Genomic DNA, 20,665 nt, shown 5'->3' with positions numbered 1-20,665 from the left:
CATACCTACGAATGCAGCACAGCGAAGCGCCGTCCGCTGCACTGCTCCCCACGCCGACACTGGCCGGCCGCGCTCCGACTGCGTGCAGCGCCGCCGCTGCATGCATCACGGAGGAGCCCCCTTCGCGGCCGCCGGACGGCAGACTAGCACATATTTCTAGGGACCATACTTCCACCTTCTTGGCGGGTCGCACTTTTCAGGCCGGTGCTGAAGGTCGGTAAGCTGCCCACCGAGGCTGCATCGTACCGGCCGGTTTCCCTGACGTCTGTAGCCGGGAAGCTGATGGAGAGCACTGTCCTGGCCCGCCTCCAGTGGGTTGCTGATCGTCGGGGCGTCTTCCAGGAGCAGCAAAGTGGCTTCAGGCGCCACCGCTGCATGGCGGACTCGATGGGGGATGTGGTGTCTATGCTGGAGCAGGCCCGCTATGACAAGGAGGTGGCCTTCTTGTTCCTGCTGGACATGAAGTCGGCCTTCGACTCCGTCCCCCACATGGCCATCCTGGATGCCCTCGAAAGCATGGGCGTTGAGGGCACCTCCGGAGTTACGTGAAGGTGTTCCTGGCCAACCGGACCCTTCGAGTCAAGGTTGGCCGAGCACCCAGCAGCCCACGAGAAGTCAGCTCTGGGGTTCTCCAGGGGAGTGTGCTCAGCCCATTCCTCTTCAACCTCGACCTGGCTCCACTCCCGGACTGCATCCCGGCTGGGCTTGCGTTTCCAGTGGCGATGGCAGTCTATGCCGACGACATCGCCATCTGGGCACACGGACCAACGAGACTACTCTCCAAGGTGAAGGCGTGCCTCCCGGGGGTGCTGTGGGCAGTCGCCGCCTTCCTGACAAGCCGTGGCCTGCAGCTGTCCGAGTCGAAAACGCAGGCCTTGGTCTTCCTCCCGAGGGGCAGTGGGGCACGCAAGTCGACACCACCGCTCACCTTGAATGGTCAGTCCCTTCCGTGGTGCACCACGGCCAAGTATCTGGGGCTCCTGGTCGACTGCCAGTTGTCCTGGATACCTGCTGTGAAGGTGCTCTGGCAACGCCCAATGAGGGTCCACCAGGGCGTGCGGAGGTTGTTGGCGCGTGGTCAGGGCTGAACACACACCGTGGCCCTGCGGGTGTTCCACGGGATGGCGTCGTCCGCTGTCCTCTATGCTCTGCCTCTGGTGCAACTCAAGCCGCGCCGGTGGGAGGAGCTGGAGGTGGATCAGCGCCAGGCTATCCTTTGCCTGGGCCTTCCGAGCACATCTTCGGTGACGACGTACACGGAGGCAGGTTCCTGGCCTATCCAGATGCGGGCCCTGCAAGTGGGGCTCCACCACATCCACCGCCTGCAGGGCACACCGGACGGCGCGGCACTCCTCCAGCGCTACCGCAGCCGGTCCAACTCTCGCATGGGCATGCTGCTTAGTACCTACTATAGCCATATCCAGCTTCCGCATCGGCCCCGCCTGAGCCACCACCACCAGGTACGGGGCAGGCTCTACGCATCGCCACCACATTGCCGGGGGTCCGTGGCGAGAGGTCCACTCCACCCCAGGCCACCTACCAAGAGGTGGCCGCCCTGCTACAGGACGACGCTGCCGGACTTCTACAGGTGTACACGGATGGCTCCGTGCAACAGTCGACGGGCAGAGCCGGAGCTGCCTGCACGGCCCTGGAGCTTCGCACCAGCCGGGTGTGCAGCCTCCCCTTCCCGGCCTCATCCACCTGCGCAGAGCTGGCTGGACTCCACTTGGCCGCGGATCTTCTAGAGCAGGGGGCCCATGACCGGGGGACCATCATCCTGACTGACTCTCGGTCTGCCCTCCTCCGTCTAAGAGCTGCCGACCAGCCAGCCAGCTTCAGCGGCTATGTGGAGCGGTCGCTGGCGGCCATGCTCCATGCAGTGGAGTCCCAGGGGTGTCCACTGCGACTTCACTGGCTACCATCGCACGTGGGCATCACAGACAACGAGGTTGCAGACGCCCTGGCCAAGGGCGCTGCTCGCCAAGCAGGAGTCCCAGCCTCTCGGGATGTGGTGTCGTTCGACGCTGCAAGGACTATCCTGGCCCCAGTGGTGGAGGGTCAACATCCAGATGCTCGAGTGGTCAGTGGTCAGGCCCCACGGCTCCTGCCCGGCCGCATCAGTAGAGACGCCCGGTCGCTCCTGCTTCGCCTGCAGCTTAATTGCTGCAACGTGGAAGCCCGCCTGCACCACCAGGGCCGCCGGGCGTCCCCCACCTGCGCCGACTGCCCACAGCCTGAGACGCTCGAGCACTTACTGTGCTCTTGCCGCCAGCACGACACCGCGAGGGAGGAACTCCGGACCGCATTCCAGCGACTCGGTGTACCAAGCCACAAGATGGAAGACTTCCTATTCCCCGCGGGATCGGACGCTTTACGACGGCAGGTCTTCCAGCACCTCCTCAACTTCCTAGTTGTGACGGGACTGGTGCAGCGCTTGTAGCCGTCGCGCCTTGGACGAAACGAACGCTGCATAGACTGTGCCCCACTCTCTTCCTTCCTTCCTCTTTCTCTCTTCCTACCTTTTGAAACCCCCCTTTCCCTTCTCTGGACTGGGTTGTATGAGGGTGAACTCCCCGACTGAGTTCAACAATATCCCCAGCTCTTTTCTCTTCCCTTATTTCTTAATAAATCACCACCACCACCTCTCACTGCTACCCCTCGCTCTTGTTTCATGCGTCGTCGCCAAGGAGCGCCCTCCCCCTACCCAGACGCTGAGTACAAACCCCTCTGTAACCCCGTCTCTACACGTGTGGGAGTAACGTAGCCAGCAAGACGACGGGCTGTCGCTCCTCTGCTCTATGCGGGCCCAGGCTTGATCCCTGATGGTGCCAGTATATAGCTTGTTTGTGCAGCCAGGGTGTAGCCGGTAGCCAGTAGTAGCCTGGGATGTTTGTTTGTGTAGCTTGGGAGTTTTCTGCTGAGACGGACACAAACATTTCCTTGGCTGGTTAGAGGTATACGGCTTCGTAGTAAAAGGCATTTTAGGCGCTAGAAAGCCCAAAATTGGCCCATATAGTCAAGATCTGTAATAGAAAGCCCATATAGTCACACCCGCGCCAGGGAGGCCCACCAGGAGGGCACCCCAGTCTTTCACGACGTCACCGCGTTCGACGAGGCCCGCACTGCCCTGGCCCGCATGGTGCAGACGATGCACCCCGACCCTCGGGTCGTGAGGGGCCTGGCGCCCAGACCGTTGCCCGCACGCATCAGCAGGGACGCCCGCTGCCTGCTTCTCCTCATGCGGCTCAACTGCTGCATTGTGGCGGAGCGTCTGCATCGACACGGGCGCAAGGACTTTCCTACATGTGCGCACTGTTCCGAACTGGAGACGCTCGAGCACCTACTCAGCTTCTGCCCCCACCACGCGGGGCCGAGAGCAGAGCTCCACCGAGCGCTCCAGCGTCGAGGCCTTCCCAACGCCGGCGTGGAGGACCTTCTGTTCCCGAAGGGGCCTACGGCAACCCAACGGAAAGTCTTCGCTTATCTACTTCATTTCCTGGAGACGACCGGCCTTACGCAGCGGCTGTAGCCCGGAGTGCAGTGATTGACTGATGTGCCCGGACTGACAGCTTTCTAGGACTGACAGCTCTCTTTATACCTTTCTCTCTCTCTCTCTCTCTCTCTCTCTCTCTTTCTTTCATTCTACTTTATCCTATCACTCCCCCTCTACCTCCCTTCCCCTGCACTGGGTTGTATGCAGGTGATCTCCCTGCCTATCTCAAAATATCACCAATGAATTTCCTTTCATTTTCTTGTCGCAATTACCACAACCACAATAGGCACTTATAGGCACAATAAACTATTGCTTAGAATGCTCCCCTGCCCTTAGTTTATGCTATTATGTTAAATAGGCTTGATACGGACTCAACGAAAAAAAAGGCATTTTGCCTAAAGTTCCGGTCTCTACTTCTCAACTGCTCTGAACTTGAGTCCCGACGGACTCTGGTTCGAAGAGCCTAGCAGCGAAGTGATGTGGTAGCCAGAACTAGGGATACAACCCATGCACAGAAATTCGTCCACATGCGCTTGAAGCCCTCTGGCGAGTCAAAAGGGAGCGGTGGGTTGGCCTGCTTCTTTTTGGGGTGAATGCTTTTTATGCACCCTAGAGGCCGGTTGTCCGTAGCTTGAGGTCGCTTCCATGGAGGGGGCTCCGCTAAGCGAGGTAGCAGAGGCGAAGCACGATCGTATACTCGGTGACACCGGAAGTTGCCGCTGTGCCTTATCACCGTAGCCGGATGTTTCTCCGCGCGGCGCAAGTAGGGCGTTACTGGGAATATTTTGAACATGGCGTGAGCCGTTCCCGTGATTTTTCGCACTTAATGTGCTTTTAAACGACTCCAGTGACGACAAACAAACTGCGTGAGACAAGGCAGACGATATCACGCATTCATAGCAAACCCCTTTAAAAACGCGCGCGCACTGACGTCACGGATCCGGCGCTTTGGCGGAGTGATACACTACATGAGGTGGTGCCGTTCTTGAGTTGTAACCGAGTATAGTAGTGTACAAGTGCTGCCGCGGCGGGAATCGATTGAATTTTTAAACGACGAGCCGATCGACGCTGATGTACGATTTCATCCAGAGTGTTCAGTTGCGCTTCGGCTTGAAGTGTCGGTATAGAGGTCATGCGAGGGAGTCCGGTGATAACTCGCATTGCTTCTCTATTTGCAGTTTCTAAGCGATCCCAGTCGCACAAGGTAAGGTGCTGGAACTGGGCTTGGTAAGCGAGTCGAGGCTGGAAGATAGCACGCGCTAGCGTACGCATGACTCGAGCATACCTCGGCAAAGTTGGCGCGGCTCACTCAGACTCACTCACAATTTTTTTTCGAATCACTACTCACTCAAACTCAGACTCAATGCTGAGAAGCATATCTGCGCTCACTCAAACTCACATTGAGGGCAAAACTCAGAACTCACTCGGACTCAAAACTCAAAATGTACTCAAACTCAAAGTGTACTCAAACTCAAAATGTACTCAAAACTCAAAATGTACACAAACTCAAAATGGACTAAAAACTCAAAATGTACTCAAAACTCAAAATGTACTCAAACTCAAAATGGACTCTGAACTGAAAATGTACTCAAAATTCAAAATGTACTCGGAACTCAAAATGTACTCAAACTCAAAATGCACTCAAAACTCAAAATGAACTCAGAACTCAAAATGGGCTGAGAACTCAAAATGAATTCAGAGCTCAAATGGCCTCACAACTCTCTCGTGCTAGGCATTTACTCGGGCTCAGATGGACTCTGATTTCATTAGAATTCAGTGTTTTCAAATTCACGCGTGGTAAAAATATTACGGGTGCAAATTCGTGAGCTCAAACTCTTGAATTCGGCACGACATGACACCGTAGATCCTGTGAGGTCGGAAACAATTTTCGTTGCACATTTAATACAGCTATACCTGCCGCACATGATGAGTAGCGCTGGTTGCAAGCAATTGTAGGTATATATTGGATACCAAACTCTTGATGTAGGCTCCGTGTTCGTGTTTATGACAGAGGCGGTCCGGACTCGATGGTGTGCTGAGTCCCTGGGTCGAAACAAGCAAGATTGGGAGAGGGGACGTGCGCTCACTGCTCCGTTCATTTACGTCGAAGCTGTTTAGGGTTACGGTTCCGTGCATTCTTGCTCTGCATCCTGAAAAAAAAACGCCTTGTGTCAAAGCGAACTGTCCCCGCGAATCTCTGAAGCGCGAGGCGTTCATGGATATGCCTTTGCTTTTTTAATGCGTAGCATTCTTTGCCGAGTACCCCCTCCTCCTACCCCCGCCGGTATCGTGTAACGCCCTGCATTTACACAAAAATGCAGATATCACGGAAGTTCAACATGAAATAATTATAAAAGCGTAAATGTATAGACAATTGGTCAAACTAAAAGTAAAAAAAAAAACTAAAAAAAAGAAATAATAACAAAAAATATCGAAAATGGCCAACTGTGTAACACGGGAGTCGTGGATAGTCTCAGATTGGGTTAAAATTCAGAGAGATGTGGCGCTAAAGAATGTGGGGTATCAAATTGAGGGTCTCGAGGAGGGAAATCACGTAGGATCAACAAAAAAGTGCCTCGTTGTTTGCTGAGGCACGCACGTGTATTAGTTTTTATTAGCATTTGCTAGGTGGGACGAGCTCTCGTATATCGGGAAAGCACCACGCTATCGTTGTAAGCAATTACCGCCACCGTACCTAACTTCCAGCATGTACGCGCGTGCGTGCGTGTGTGTGTGTGTGTTTGGGTGTGTGTGTGTGTGTTGCGTCAGTCATCTGTTCTTTCATTGTGTTTGACATGTAGTCGTTGGAGAACTGCAGAGCCCGAGTTAATTCTTTTCCTTTACATGGTCGAGTTCACTGTGTTCTGGTATATCTACGAATTCCACGGTGACAGAGAGAGAGAAAAAACCTTTAATGAAAGCTGAAGCTGAAGAGGTCAGTCCCACTAACGGACAATTTGTTTTATGGTAAAGGCGAGATTAACCAAGCCATTGCACTTAGCTTGCTATCGCCCTTGATGTCGGCGCTTTTGGTGGCTGAGTGCGATGCTTGCACGGGCAGCAATTTTTGCACGCAGCTGTATGATGCGGGCTTCCAAATACAAGTGCCTCACATACTATTTTACATTGCTCTGTCTCTGATCTAGAGAGATTTGTCCAGGGCCACCCGACAAGCGACCCAGCACTATGGCGTTCATCTATTTATTTTTCTTGGGTTGGTGTTGTTACTTTTTTTCCCGTCGTTTACTTTTCATTTTGTTTGAGCGTTTCCATTAACGATTTTCTTTTCAATTGTATTTTTTTTGTCCGGACTCTGTTGGCAGCAATCTCTTGTTTTTCTTGTCCTTTTTTTTCATTTTTTTTAACGCTTCATGTTTGTCTTCTTCCTACTGTAACCCTGATGTCTGATATGCACCACTCGTCAACGTAGTCACCCCCCATCTGGTGTAGCAAGCCTTGTCCCTAGCAGGGCTGACCTCACCAGTTCACATTAAAGAGCATTCTCTCTCTCTCTCTCTACATTGCCTAACTGGTGAAAAGAGCAAACTTTAAATCGTAAATCAGTGGGAAGCTGAAGGCATGTAAACTTTGATAACTGCACCTCGCAGGCAGCCAGTGGTGATCAGCCTTTCTTTTATGCACCTCCTGCAGCTGTAACTGCCCTACCTGGCCTAATTGCACCTAATGACGGTACAGGACGAGAATATTAAGAGATAAGCCATTTGCAGTGTCGTGGTATTTTTTTTTCAACGTTTATTGAAATGTAGAAAAAACACCCAGGGGTCTCTTGCTAGTGCATCAGACCCACTTAGGGGTAGCGATAAGTTAAGGTTCACGACAGGTATGGGTGGGAAATAGCAAGGGAAAAATAGTGGGTCGGGATATGAAATGCAGGAGAGTGTCCCACACTGCCTTCGCTAAATTACGTAAGTAGGATGGACGCAGGGGATCATTTAACGAATTCGGTCGTAAGTTAGCGGGAAGGGTGTCTAGGAGAACCTGTCTTTCAGTTTGAAATTGAGGGCATGTCCGAATAATGTGTTCAGTGGTGTCCGGAATTTCACAGGGCATACACATTTCATTTCATTTTTCATTTCATTTATTTCCACCTTAAAGGCCCGAATTTCTGCTCAACCAGGAACACAAACAGCAGACAAAAAAAAGAAAAAAGGAAAAACAAAGTGGCACAAAAAGTGTTGCAATAGACATAAACGCAAAATACATGGCTCCAAAAAGTAATCTACAAGGGCATATGTTAGCTCTATTTACTCAGATTGTGATATGTGACTGTTAAGTTTATTTCGGCAGGTTTGGCGGTTGCCGCACGTGACAATGTTACCAGGCAGGTTGTTCCATAGGGTAATTCCATTGGGGAAAAAGGAGTTGTTCATGGCTGAGGTGCGGCCGCTGATTGGTGCTATAGGGTGGCTGTGGTTAATGCGGGATGAAGTTCTGTGTGATGGTTGTAAGAGGGCGTGCCGTGATTGTGGGCGATAGAAGAAAGCGTGGATCAGGCTGAACCGACAAACAATGCGACGTGATTCAAGAGATGGCAGCTTCAATGATTCTTTTAGTGCGGTCACGCTGATATCGTTAGAACACTGGGAGCAAATGAAACGGGTGGCGCGGTTTTGGATTCTTTCAAGATCGTTAGTAAGATATGATTGCCAGGGGTGCCAAATTGAACAGGCATACTCGAGTTTCGGCCTCACAAAAGTTTGGTAAGCTAACATTTTAATATCTGGTGAGGCTAATTTCAGGTTACGGCGCAAGTATCCTAGTGTGCGGGAGGCTTCGCAACAGATAGTTTGTATATGAGTTTCCCATGAAAGTGACGATGACATATGCAAACCGAGGTATTTGTATGAAGATGTAGAGCTAATCGGAACTGAATCAATGCAGTAGGCGTAATGAGGTGAGGTGCGTTTGCGGGTGAACGACATTGCTTTACATTTAGTTAGGTTTAACGGCATGAGTGATTTGTTACACCAGGTTGCAATCATTTGGAGATCTTTTTGAAGAGCAGCGCTGTCGTCTGGATTACGGATGGGGGAGTATAGAACGCAGTCATCTGCAAAGAGTCTTAACCTCGATGATATGTTAGTAGGCAAGTCATTAATGTAAATTAGAAACAGCAGAGGGGAGAGACAGGCACCCTGGGGGACGCCCGACGTTACATCAGAGAGAGGAGAGTCGTAGTTATTTGCGCTAGTGTATTGCTTGCGGTTTTTTAAGAAGTTCTTGATCCAAGAAATAATGTTGAGAGGGATTCCGAGGTTATACAACTTAAGGATTAATTGGTTATGGGGGACACGGTCGAATGCTTTTGAAAAATCTAAAAATACGGCATCTGTTTGAATGTTATCGTCCATGAAGTTTTGTATATCGTGCGTGAATTCAGCCAGTTGCGTTTCGCACGACAGAAGTTTCCGGAAGCCGTGTTGGTGATGATAGAAAAAATTGATGGATTCCAGATGGGTCATTAAACTTGACGCAATGATGTGTTCGAGCAGTTTGGATGCGATGCTGGTTAAGGAAATAGGGCGGTAGTTGGCTGGCGAAGCGCGATTGCCTGATTTGAAAATTGGTATTATCTGAGCCTTCTTCCAGTCGTCAGGGACGTCTCCTGTTTGTAGTGATTGGGTAAAGATCAAGTGCAATATTAGGCTTGACACTGATGCGGTGTTCTTTAGTAATTTACTATTTATTTTGTCGCAGCCAGCTGAAGATGAAAGTTTGAGGTCATTGATCAGTTTATATATACCGTCAGGGCTCATATCAATTTCTGGCATTGTTACAGAGGAATGATTGGGCAATGATTCGGTGTCGTTGTTGTTAGCAGCGGAAAATACGGACGAAAAGTGGTTATTTAAAGCAGAAGCACAGTGGGAGGGATCGATTGGGTCTCCATGATTGTTAACAAGATCTATTTGACTAGATCGATGTGTAGGGGAGAGCATGCGCCAGAATTTGTTAGGATTACTTTGAAGAACTGATAGGAGGTCATTGGAAAAGAATTTGGTTTTAGCTGCTTTAAGTTCGTTTAGATAATGTTTAGCGCATGAGCGGTAGCGTTCCCATGCGGCGGGGCATCGGCTTTGGTGAGCCTTTCTGTAGAGGCGTTTTTTTCGATTACAGAGTAATTTTAGTTGTTTGTTAAAGGGGCACTGACACAAAAATTTTGCATCTTGTTTTTTTTGTTGCGATAAGTAGCTAGTGACCTACTTATAACGTGTAGAAACCTCATTTGCTTCAGCGTGCGACGGTTGTTTAATAAGAGGCATTTTCAATGCGGCCAGTCGCAGTTTCGGTTTCAGCGAGTGCCGCGAAACGATGGATTTTGTGGATTTTGTGTGAACAAAGCTGACCACGTGACCGTCGGAGGGATATCACAGTTACAGAGCAGAGCCGCCGTAGCACTGTCGAATCCGCATCGACGGCAGTTTCTGCGAATGCCCCCCCGTACTGATCTCGTGAGGCGCTTAATTAAAAAGCGACCGTAGATGTGACGCAGGCTCTGCGAGTGCAAATGCTACCGCGGCTAAAGAACGACGCGCGACGCTCGAGACGGTGGGTGGCAAGACGCGCGCCGGGAGCAGCCGGCCGGTCTGCCTACAGGTCCGCCTACAGATGTGTTCGGCTCAGCACTGCTGCGGATATTCGAGTGCCGCTCTCGTAAGCGGTGCAGATGACAATTTTTAATGCAACCCGCCATGGCATCATTAACTCCTTTCTCATGTAAGCCACCATGGTCGGGACTTGGGGACAATTTCGTGCAGCGGTAACAAGCTATCACTCGAGCTACCTGCGCCGGCGTGGGCCACTTCGCGGCCGTGGCCGCCGCCTGCACAGCGACCGTGCGGCTTGCTCAGTGGGCTTTTCGTGCCTCCGGCGCGTTTCCGCATCCAATGGTAATAAACAGTAATAGAAACAGAGTGCCTGGAACCGCTGTAGAACTTTGGTCACGGCCAGCTGCCCCAATGAGCTGACGAAATCACGGCGCCTCCGCCGCCAACGATCGGGTCGTTCGTTCTCGAGAGCAGAAGCTCCGCCCTCCGGCCCTCCGATTGGAGCGGCGAGCCGGCAGTGCGGAAGCGGCAAACACAAACTCGTGACGTGTTTGGATGTTGTTTGTTTACACTTGCGCGTGGTCCTCTGCTGGCCGCTCGGTTGCGTTTCGCACACTTCAAAATTGATTTTAAATATGTTCTAGGCTGTATTCACCGCTGATATTTTGCAGATGATGTATATGTATTCCCACCAATCTATCTCCGAAGTTATCTCGCCTTCAAAATTTTGTGTCAGTGCCCCTTTAAACCATTGGCAGTTAGTATCAGATTTGATAAGAATAGTAGGGATGTATCTGTTTTTAAGGTTCAGCATCGTTGTTTTAAAGAGTTCCCAGTTAGCGTTGACACTGCGATGTAGGTACGTGTTCCTAAAGCTATCTAAGAAATTGGTTAGGTCGGCATTAAGGGCATCAAAATTTCCTCTCTTGTAGTCCGTGATTATCTTCTGTGTAGGTGATTTCTTTTTCAGTGGAGTGGCTATGCAAATATGAATTAGGTTATGGTCACTAATACCTGGAAGGATATTAACGGTTTTTATGTCCTCTGGGCACGAGGTTAGTAGAAGGTCAAGGGTATTGTTGCCCCTGGTAGGGCACATTATGGTCTGGTGAAGATCAAAGTCGAGTACAGTGTTCAAAAATTTTTGTTCGTTAGACGAGGGCCCATTCGATACGGAAAGCAACGGCCAACTGATTAATGGATAATTGAAGTCTCCGAAGAGGAATATGGGCGCCTTGGGATATTTATTAATTACTGCAGTGAGGGATAGATGGAGTAGGTCGCAGAAGTCTGGCTGGCTATCGGGCGGTCTATAGCAGACGCCAAAAACGAATGTAAGGGCTCCGGTAGATATGCATGTCCAGATTAATTCTATGTTGTTGTCAATCAGAACGAGTGAGGATGATAAGGTATTTCTAATGGCTATAAGCACACCACCGCCTCTCTTGCTTTGGCGGTCACGGCGGAAAATTGTGAAATTCGAGATATCAGGAAACACCTCCGTATCTCTAATACCTTCATGCAACCATGTTTCGGTTAGTACGACTATGTCAGCACTGGCATCAGTTATGAAACTGTGAAGTTCGTCGCGCTTCGGTATTAGGCTTCGTGCGTTAGTAAATGCGATGTTCATATCTACAAATGCTATGGGACGTGGACGCGTGTTACACGAGGTGGAATGCTTAGAAACCTGTCACGTGCTGCCATCTGATGGGATATCTGATGAGTTAGTTTCCAACGTATTGGTGCGCGAGTTACTGAATTCCTTGACGCTGTCAGTTTTCGGGTCGTAGAAATAAGAATTGTTACCGACGATTAGCTTGTCTACCCTCAGCTTGAATGCGCACTTTTGTGGTCGAATGAACTTTAGCAACTTCGCACGCGCAATGCGGGTGGCTGCAGCAAAGTCCTCTCTCACGGCGAAGGTTGTTTCTTTTAGATTAGGTCCACAGCTTAAGATCTTTTCTTTAGTTTTGAAGTGAGCTAATTTTATTACAATTGGGCGTTTTTTGTCAGCTGAAAATTTTCCAATTCGATGAGCGCGCTCAATTGAATTTGTTTCAAGCGTAATTCCGAGATGGTCGGTGCAGAATTTCATGACGTTTTGCTCTGACTCATCCCATGTTTCCTTTGCTGAGTCTTCAATTCCCAGGAATAGAAGATTGTTACGGCGTAGCCGATTATTGGCGTCGGTATTAGCAGCTTTTAAAGTTTCAATTTCACGTTTGATACTAACTGCGTCATGTGGTGCGGTGTTCAGGGATGGTTCGGTTTGGGCTGATTCTAGAAGTGAGATTCGGTTTGTTAGTGTTGAAAGGACTGTTTCATGGTTGTTTGCACTGCCTTGAGCTGGTTAATGTCTGCACGGATGGCTAGGATGGTTTCATCGAGCTGCTTGATAGCGGCAGACACGGATTCTATCTGAGCTTTGGTTGGGCCGGGGTTGAGCTCCACATCGCCGGACAGCAGTAACATTAACTCTGATAACAATTGCAAGGTGAAAGCATCATAACACAGGCAAAGCAAGTTTCGCAACTTGAAGTCGCAGGGGCACGTCACCGCTATAAGAAAGTAGTTGTTGGTACTGTATTGTTTAGAACGGCTAAGGTAACCAACCTGGAATGTCAGGAGTGGCGTGACCATTCTGCGCCAAGCGGTGCCGTGCCCCGGCAGTTCGGTGAAGATTGGGCGGTTAAGTATGATGCGCTCGTCCCACTTGACCGGTGACGTCGATGAAGTGAAGAGTTGCCAGGCGAAGTTCTTGGCGCGGGCTGGTGTCGGCGGGCAGGTGACGGGTAAAGGGTTCGGGCGTTGATCGAGGCTCCAAGTGGTTGCTGTCGGCTAGAGTAGGTCCCCCGGAGGTGACCAAGCGTGGCCGCCAATTCGCCAGGTATCAGCAACCCAGCAAGCCAGGATCTGGAATGTCAGGAGTGGCGTGACCATTCTGCGCCAAGCGGTGCCGTGCCCCGGCAGTTCGGTGAAGATTGGGCGGTTAAGTATGATGCGCTCGTCCCACGTGACCGGTGACGTCGATGAAGTGAAGAGTTGCCAGGCGAAGTTCTTGGCGCGGGCTGGTGTCGGCGGGCAGGTGACGGGTAAAGGGTTCGGGCGTTGATCGAGGCTCCAATTGGTTGCTGTCGGCTCGAGTAGGTCCCCCGGAGGTGACCAAGCGTGGCCGCCAATTCGCCAGGTATCAGCAACCCAGCAAGCCAGGATCTGGAATCTCAGGAGTGGCGTGACCATTCTGCGCCAAGCGGTGTCGTGCCCCCCCAAGCGGTGCCTTGATTAGGTGACGAATGAATAAACTGTTGTCGTTTTGCAGGGGAAAGGTTGGTAACAGTCATTAGCTGTCTGAGGCGGACTTGTTGAGAGCGAGAATACGACTTGGGAATGAGAGTGTGGTTGACCAGGGAGGTGAGGAAAGCCTTTCCGTTGTTGTTTGATGGCGGTCCGGTGCTCGTCAGGGTCATAATCGCAGTCCGAAGGCGTCCAGCTGGCTTGGGGTACGGTTGTGAACGATGCACGTGCCGCCAAATGGGCCGCCTCATTTCCGGGGATCCCGGCATGGCCGGGCACCCACGTGATGGTGATGTCGATGTTCTGTTGATGAAGGATGCTCTTGAGTTCTTGGATCTTCTTAACTCTTAGGCTGTATGCTAGTTGATGGCGACATTCCAGGAAAGCTTCCCGACTATGTGAATGTGTATGAGTTTGTACATGGAAAAAGATGATATGTTATGAACAATGTGACGAAGTGAGAGGATGATACTTTCTAGTTCTGCCCCTTTAATGGTGGTATCTGGTGGCAAGGAATGAATGCTATTGAAGTTAAATGCCGGTATATGCCACGCCGAAGTTGTGCTGGATTCTGTTTTAGATGCGTCAGTGTAGATGCTGAATGTATTAGGGTGGCAAGACCGTTTCTGGTGTTGTTTTGTAGATTTCCGCCTGTTTTGTGGTTGGGGATCGGGTTTAGGATCCGTTAATGATAGGGTGGTCCATGGTTCTGATGTGTTGGCTATGTCTGGCAGCTGCGAGGTATTGTGGCCAGTGGCTTCAAGTCCTCCAGGACTGCCGTGATCGTATAGCGGTTAGTACCTTGCGTTGTGTCATGGTATTTTATTGTCTCTCTATTTCCTTAGTGCAGGAACACACCCAGCTCAGCATCATCACAAACTTTATAAATGAGAGCAAAGCGAAGTTCATCCAGCTGTGAGTGGGCATAGCGCTGTACTCTTATTTTTATGGCAAGCCTTCCCTGACCAAAACACCTTTTCCAATGGCGTTTTACACCCATGAATAATATTTCTGAGGCCCACTTTGGGTTGCCCATAGAAGCAGCCATTCCACTGAGAGAAGGACGAGTCATTTATGCGAGCCTTCCCCATCGAGATGTCAATAGTCACCTGCACTCATGCTATTGTCACTCCAATTGCCTTTGATTTCTCAACTGTGCATTGTGCTGTCAAAACTGCAAATGCTCAACACAGGAACACACGCGTACACTAGCTCAATCAGCGCAGTAAAGCACTGGACAGGAAGATGCTTCGAGTCTTACAGCATATTCATAGTCACTATTCAATATTTCCATCCGGCGATTGCAAAGACACAGCCTGAATGTTTCTAACCACTTTGCCAACCACATTTTCCCCTCGCCATACCCGACTCTTTGCCAAATTACTGCCTTCAGGTCCTTCTGCTTTCTTAAGACTCAGAAATCTCTTCCCCCAAAGTTGCCGATGCATCTGCTCCCTTTGCACTGTTTCCGAGAGGAAGTTTCTCTCCAAAGGCATCTAGTTGGAGTGGCCCTCACACTTTTTCGATCTGGACACATGTAATACTCTGTCCACTGAAATCCACATACGTGAGTCACTAAGTCATAAATTTTCATAATGTTTTTGCACATTGATAGCAGGTATAGGTTCTAAAGAGTGGACTCTGGTGGTATGTTTTGGGGCAACACGTTACGTAAAATGGACTCGGCAAGCCTAAAAAGGCATTTTTAGGGCAACAAAAAGCCAATATAGGCACGAATCTAAAAATAAGCCCTTATAGGCACAATCAACAGTTGATTAAATTTTGATTCCTGTAGTTTGTGCTTATTTGTTGAATAAACTTTACAGGGACTCCAGGAAAAAAAAATGGGCATTTTGCCTAACGTTTCGATCTCTAATTATATTTTGTATATCAGGGCATGAGCTGTGTCACAAATGTTATGTGCCTGTGCATGACTGTTGAGTGTGCTGGAATTTGCATTTTTTTACTGATGTGCACATGGTTTTTCTATGTACAGGATTGTACTTTAGCAGTGATACTTTGTTGCACTTGTTCCTGTCATCCTCCTCTGCCTCGTGTCAAAATTTTGCCTGTATATTAGAGCACTGCACGGGCCTGATTTTAAGGCCCGAGCCCGACCCGAGCCCGCTTTGTGAAGCCCGGGACCGTAACGCCGAGCCCGGGCCCGGGCCTGGGCATTCATAAGTGAGGCTAGCCCGGGCCCCGTTTCAAGCCCAGGCCCGGCCCGGGCCCGTCGTCTCAATCCCAGGCCTGGCCCCGTCATCTCAAGCCCTTGCCCAGCCCGGGCACGGTCTTTGTGTGTGTGTGTGTGTGTGTGTGTGTGTGTGTGTGTGTGTGTGTGTGTGTGTGTGCGTGCGTGCATGCGTTCGTGCGTGCCTAGGGAGGGCCCGCGTGTGTGTGACCAGGCCTGGTCTTAGACGTTGAAGAAAATTTGTCTATTATATTTGGTCGAGTGTCTGCGTAGCGGGAAATCAGACAGAGCATCTAGTCTGTACAAGCACGCCCTGAATTGTAACGCAAAAAATAAGATTTTAAAAGTACACGTAGTTTAGCTCACACCGTCTGCAGTTCACGCCACATGGGTGTAATAATAGCTCGTATTCTTACACGGGAGACACCATCACCTTTGATGACCAGACTCTTGGCAACTTCATGTGGTTGTTTCGGTCAAAAGTTGGTATTAATGAAATTTCTTGCTCTCCATTTGAATCCACGACTATGTGCGTGCGTTGAAATATTTTCCCTGGAGTGGTTGTTAAGCGGTGGCGCTTCTCTAGCATGCGAGTTTGATTTCCAGCCACAGCAGCCGCATTTAGATTGGTTCGACATCTAAAACACGCGTACATAGACATAGGTGCACAGCTACAGGGTGGCTTAATTCCTTCCCCGCTAGGGCATTCCTTGTAACCGTATCTTTGATATGCTATACACCAAAATATAAAATCTTGATGCAGTACATGAAATGTCATTAAAGCTAGAGTATAGTGACTATCAGCCCTAGCAAAACACGTTTTTAAAACAATGTGTACAACTAACATCAAGAAGCACGTAAAAGTATATTCAGAATATTCAATTTTATGCTCTTTTCTACACTTCATGTCGGAACTATTAACGGCCGGGCCTATGAATTCAAGCCCGAGCCTGGACCGTGGCGTCGAGCCTGAGCCCGGTCCGTGCAGTGCTCTACTGTATATATGCGAATGTATCTTACCAATAAATCCTAGTTGGAAATAGCACTTGTTCATGTCATCCTTCTTTGACTCTCATCCAAATTTTGCACTTCACACGTGTGAAGTCGCCGAAAAGTTCACATCGGTCAGTTACATGAGAGATCCAGAACACCACGCACTAAAAGTCTGCATGGCTTCACCTAATAATTAGGCTGTAAGCTTCAAGTGATACCAACTAGCCATCCTGAGTTAACATCTATGGAGAAAAAGTGAGTAGTATAATGCACAAAAGAAATTGGAAAAGATACGAGGCTGTTTGGACACAACTTTTTATTGCAATCGAATATTCTGAAAAAAAAAAGAGTCAGTGTTGGGTGAAACAGGGCCTCGGAACACATTGGCTTTAATGTTTGTTTCAGTGAAGTTTTTTCTGAGCCGACATCACAAGCACAGAGTTAGGTAACAGCACTGAATCTATATCAAAACTATCTTGCATAGAGGTGTGGCTTCTATACTTAATAAAGTGCAAAGGCTTTATTAGAAGAGAGACAAAAACTGCATGCATTGCCCTTAAAGCAAGTAAATATCTTCATTCAGTGACTTTTGCTTCACCTAATGGGAATGCACTGTCCCCTTATAACTGGTGAAGGTGGTTCAAAAACAATTCAGCTATTATCAACACACCCACTGAAAGGAAAGTGCTGGTGATCCCTTTTACATTCCTGAGTTTGAGGTGTTTGCAGCATATTGTGGCAGATTTTAATTTTTGTTCCCAGTGCAAATTACAAAATGCACAAATTGCGGCTCGTTGAATGTTATGTGGTGCTTTTGATGGACTGTGTATTAAGGGTGGGCAATTGATCGACCAACTTTCCGATATATGCTTTAGTTGCGATTATTTTTTTAATCGGTTGAAGTCATGTGAGCAAACCAAAACAGGAGTGCCGCATTGAAATTGTGTGCATGTTGAGGACCATATTTGTGCTCAAATAACCCACCTGACACTACAACAGAAAACAATGCAAGTATGCTCAGAGATGACAGCGATTAAAACTGATAGGGCGGAGAAGCATTTTATTATTATTATTGTATGGATATCATTAAAATATTATTTTTGGTCATTTTTCTTTTAAAACCAATGCTACCAATTAATTGATTAATTAAGATTAAAGCTAGCCAGTTAATCGGATTAAAACTTTTAACCAAAGCCCAGCCCTACTATGTATGCAACCTACACCTTGGCTTTATTCAAAAGGTCAGACAGTGCACATCATTACTACAATATTGTTGTGTGAGGAACAAAACTACCACCACACAGGAATTAGAATACGCATAGATAAATTCCACAAACAGGCAGCCAGAATGCAAAGGAAGCCAAGTAAACCAGGGGAGGGCATCCACTTATTAAACAGCCATCGGTTCAGTTCTTGTGCAAGATGGTTGAAGCCTGCCACTTCTGTGGTATCAAAACAGCTTGTCCGAGTTGCTGCTGCTGCTTCCTTTTTTTTTCTGCCATGCTATAGGCACTCGGTATGAAATGAAATCATATTTGCTACCACTAAACAAATGCGGTCTTAAGTAGGAACAAAATGCCTGAACTAAAAGCCTGCAACCCTCCTAGTTTTATTTCTTATAGGAGTTTTTGTAGAGACCAGCCACACCAGCGGTGCGAGAATATGAAATTCTGCTTTTGAATCTGTTTTATTGGAATAGCTTTTAATAGAAACAAATATTTTCAAGTTAAAGTGCCCTCCTAAAGCACCATTCTCTTTAAAACGCGTTTTTGGTTGAGTTGGTCTACGATATTGACAAAATAAATAAAAAATATGAGCGCTACACGAAAAGAATGGACGACAAATACACGAGCTGCTTGCCTTTGTCGTCGGTTGTTCTTGCAGAGCTCATATTTTTACAGCTCCTTCCTCCTGTTTGTTCAAACCTCCTCTTAAGAGGTTTGAACATTCGTAAAGCAATTTCAATCTTTGCGAAAGGCGAGAACAGCCTCAGGCATAAGCTTCGTCCAATGCCACACCATGCTCAAGAAAAGTGCAAGTTCTGGTACAATTCGCAGCTACATCCTCTTTGGAAAGAACTTGATGGCTATGATATAATTCCCCCTTTTCAGGAATGCGTATGCGCACAAGTGGCATAGATGAAATTCGCACCCGCCGCGGTGGCTCAGTGGCTAAGGAGTTACACTGCTCAGCACGAGGTCACGGGTTCGATTCCTGACCGCGGCGGCCGCTTTTCTGATGGAGGCGAAAAGCAAAAAAATCCGTGGGTACGAGATCTCGGCCCACGTTACAGATCCCCAGGTGGTCAAAATAATCCGGAACCCTCCACTACAGCGCGCCTCATCGCCTGCGTTGCGTTGGCGCGTTAAACAATCGATCAATCAGATGAAATTCGCAAGGCACCAGGTGAACTTTCTAACGGTTTGCTCTGCTTTTGGGCAGCTCCGCCACCGTAGAGTGTGCATTTAACGGAAGAATTTTATGACATACGATGCATGAATGGAGGAATGTTTTGTAGGATGCAGACGCCAAACACAATCCATGTACTCGCTATTTGGGTGCATTGGTTGGACACAAGAGAAAAAAACTACATAGCTGCAATGACAGATATGTAAGACGTGACCCACTCAGCACTCGCGTGTGTGGTAAATTGCTCATGCCCTCTCCTTCTCCCCAATGCAGACATTCAGTTCAAGTGCTAGGCATGAATGCTAGTACAGCAATCGTCACGGAAGAGAGTGATTTAAAATGAAGCGCTCATAATCCCCAACCAAGTACTGAAAAGCATAAACTCAACATTAAAACATTTTTCGTTCGTCCGCAGTGTCCACAATGTCTTTGGCACCTCACTGCACCTAGCCTAGCTAGGACTTCGTGCTGTGGAAAGCAAAGATTGGCTCGCTTCCGCACGTGCCTGTTCGGTTAGACCAATAAAAATTAAAGCACGCAGTTGCAAGCAAGCATCAGCAAAGACCAGGGCCGTAGCCGTAATTTTTTTTCAGAAGGGGTTATGGGATATCGGAAGGCAGGAGTTTTGCCCAACGGAACACGAATTCTCGCTTAAGCGCTGTCCGGAAAACTTTCGGAGGAGGTTTAACCCACAACGCCCCCCCCCCCCCCTCTCGCAACGTTACTGGCAATTAAAGACTGTACCCAAGGTCTGATGAATCTATCACACACGAATGCTCGAGTTCACCGCCCTGCCGCGACACTTTTTTTTTGTTTTGTTTTGGTGCAGTACGATATCGGTCATCCAAACTTTTTACGGGCCTGGTACTGGTACTACAACGGAGTTATGGTGGAGTCAGTGACTGCCGAACAGGAAACATGAGCAACACGCTTACAGCAGATACGCGACGCGTTCATCAACCAACAGCTCGACGCAACACTTTACAATCGTGTAAGCACTGTCCACAGCGGCTACGTTGACAGGAACTCGGTCATCAAACAAAACGCCAAAGCGAACCCACCGCTGAAGAAGGGCGCACTTGAGCAATAGTGATAAAAAAACACCTTACCGCAGTGCATAGCTTCTCGGCAGTTCTCGGTGCTGTGCGCAGTAACGTTGATGCGCAGTGCCTTCGTGATAAAAGTAAAAACAACAAAAAAAAAGGTCCACGGCCCAGGAAGTGACGAAAATGTCTTTGTCACGTGACTTTTGGCTGTGTCGTCACGACCTCGATCTGTTGATGGCCGGAGAGAGCGTCCCGCTTCTACCAGTGATGATGATGATGATGATGATAAAAAGGAGGACGAGTCTTTTTTTATTCACTGAAATATTTCAAACCACAAATATAAGAAATAGAAAAAAAAATATTCAACTACACTTTTTCTACGACCTGAGGGGTCATCTTCTAGGGGGTACAAATTCCCAAATTGAGGGGGGGGGGGGGGTCAGGACATCCGGACCCCCCTCTTTTGGATCCGCCAATGGTCCCAATGTCTGTTTATGTCTTGGTGGCTCTGTTGCCTCTCTATCTCCTACACTCTAGCAAGGAGTTAATGTCTCCCATGTAATTGGCCAATTCTGGATTCGAGTGCACGTTGGTACACTGTGGGAAGGAAATTACGGGCACGAAACGCGGCCGTAAGGCTTATTCATAAACAAATGTGAAATTCGCC

At 48.8% G+C, this 20,665-nt stretch overlaps 1 pseudogene; it reads right to left on the bottom strand.

Moving 5' to 3' along the window:
• Window positions 1-11,615: 11,615 nt before the first annotated feature.
• Window positions 11,616-14,653, bottom strand: LOC144168031 (uncharacterized; annotated as a pseudogene).
• Window positions 14,654-20,665: the final 6,012 nt, after the last annotated feature.

The sequence above is a fragment of the Haemaphysalis longicornis genome, unplaced genomic scaffold (genome assembly GCF_048455015.1).
Source record: "Haemaphysalis longicornis isolate Haplotype H1 unplaced genomic scaffold, Haemaphysalis longicornis Haplotype H1 scaffold_2, whole genome shotgun sequence".
Lineage (NCBI taxonomy): Eukaryota > Metazoa > Arthropoda > Arachnida > Ixodida > Ixodidae > Haemaphysalis > Haemaphysalis longicornis.
This window is presented reverse-complemented; position numbering and strand designations above follow the sequence as displayed.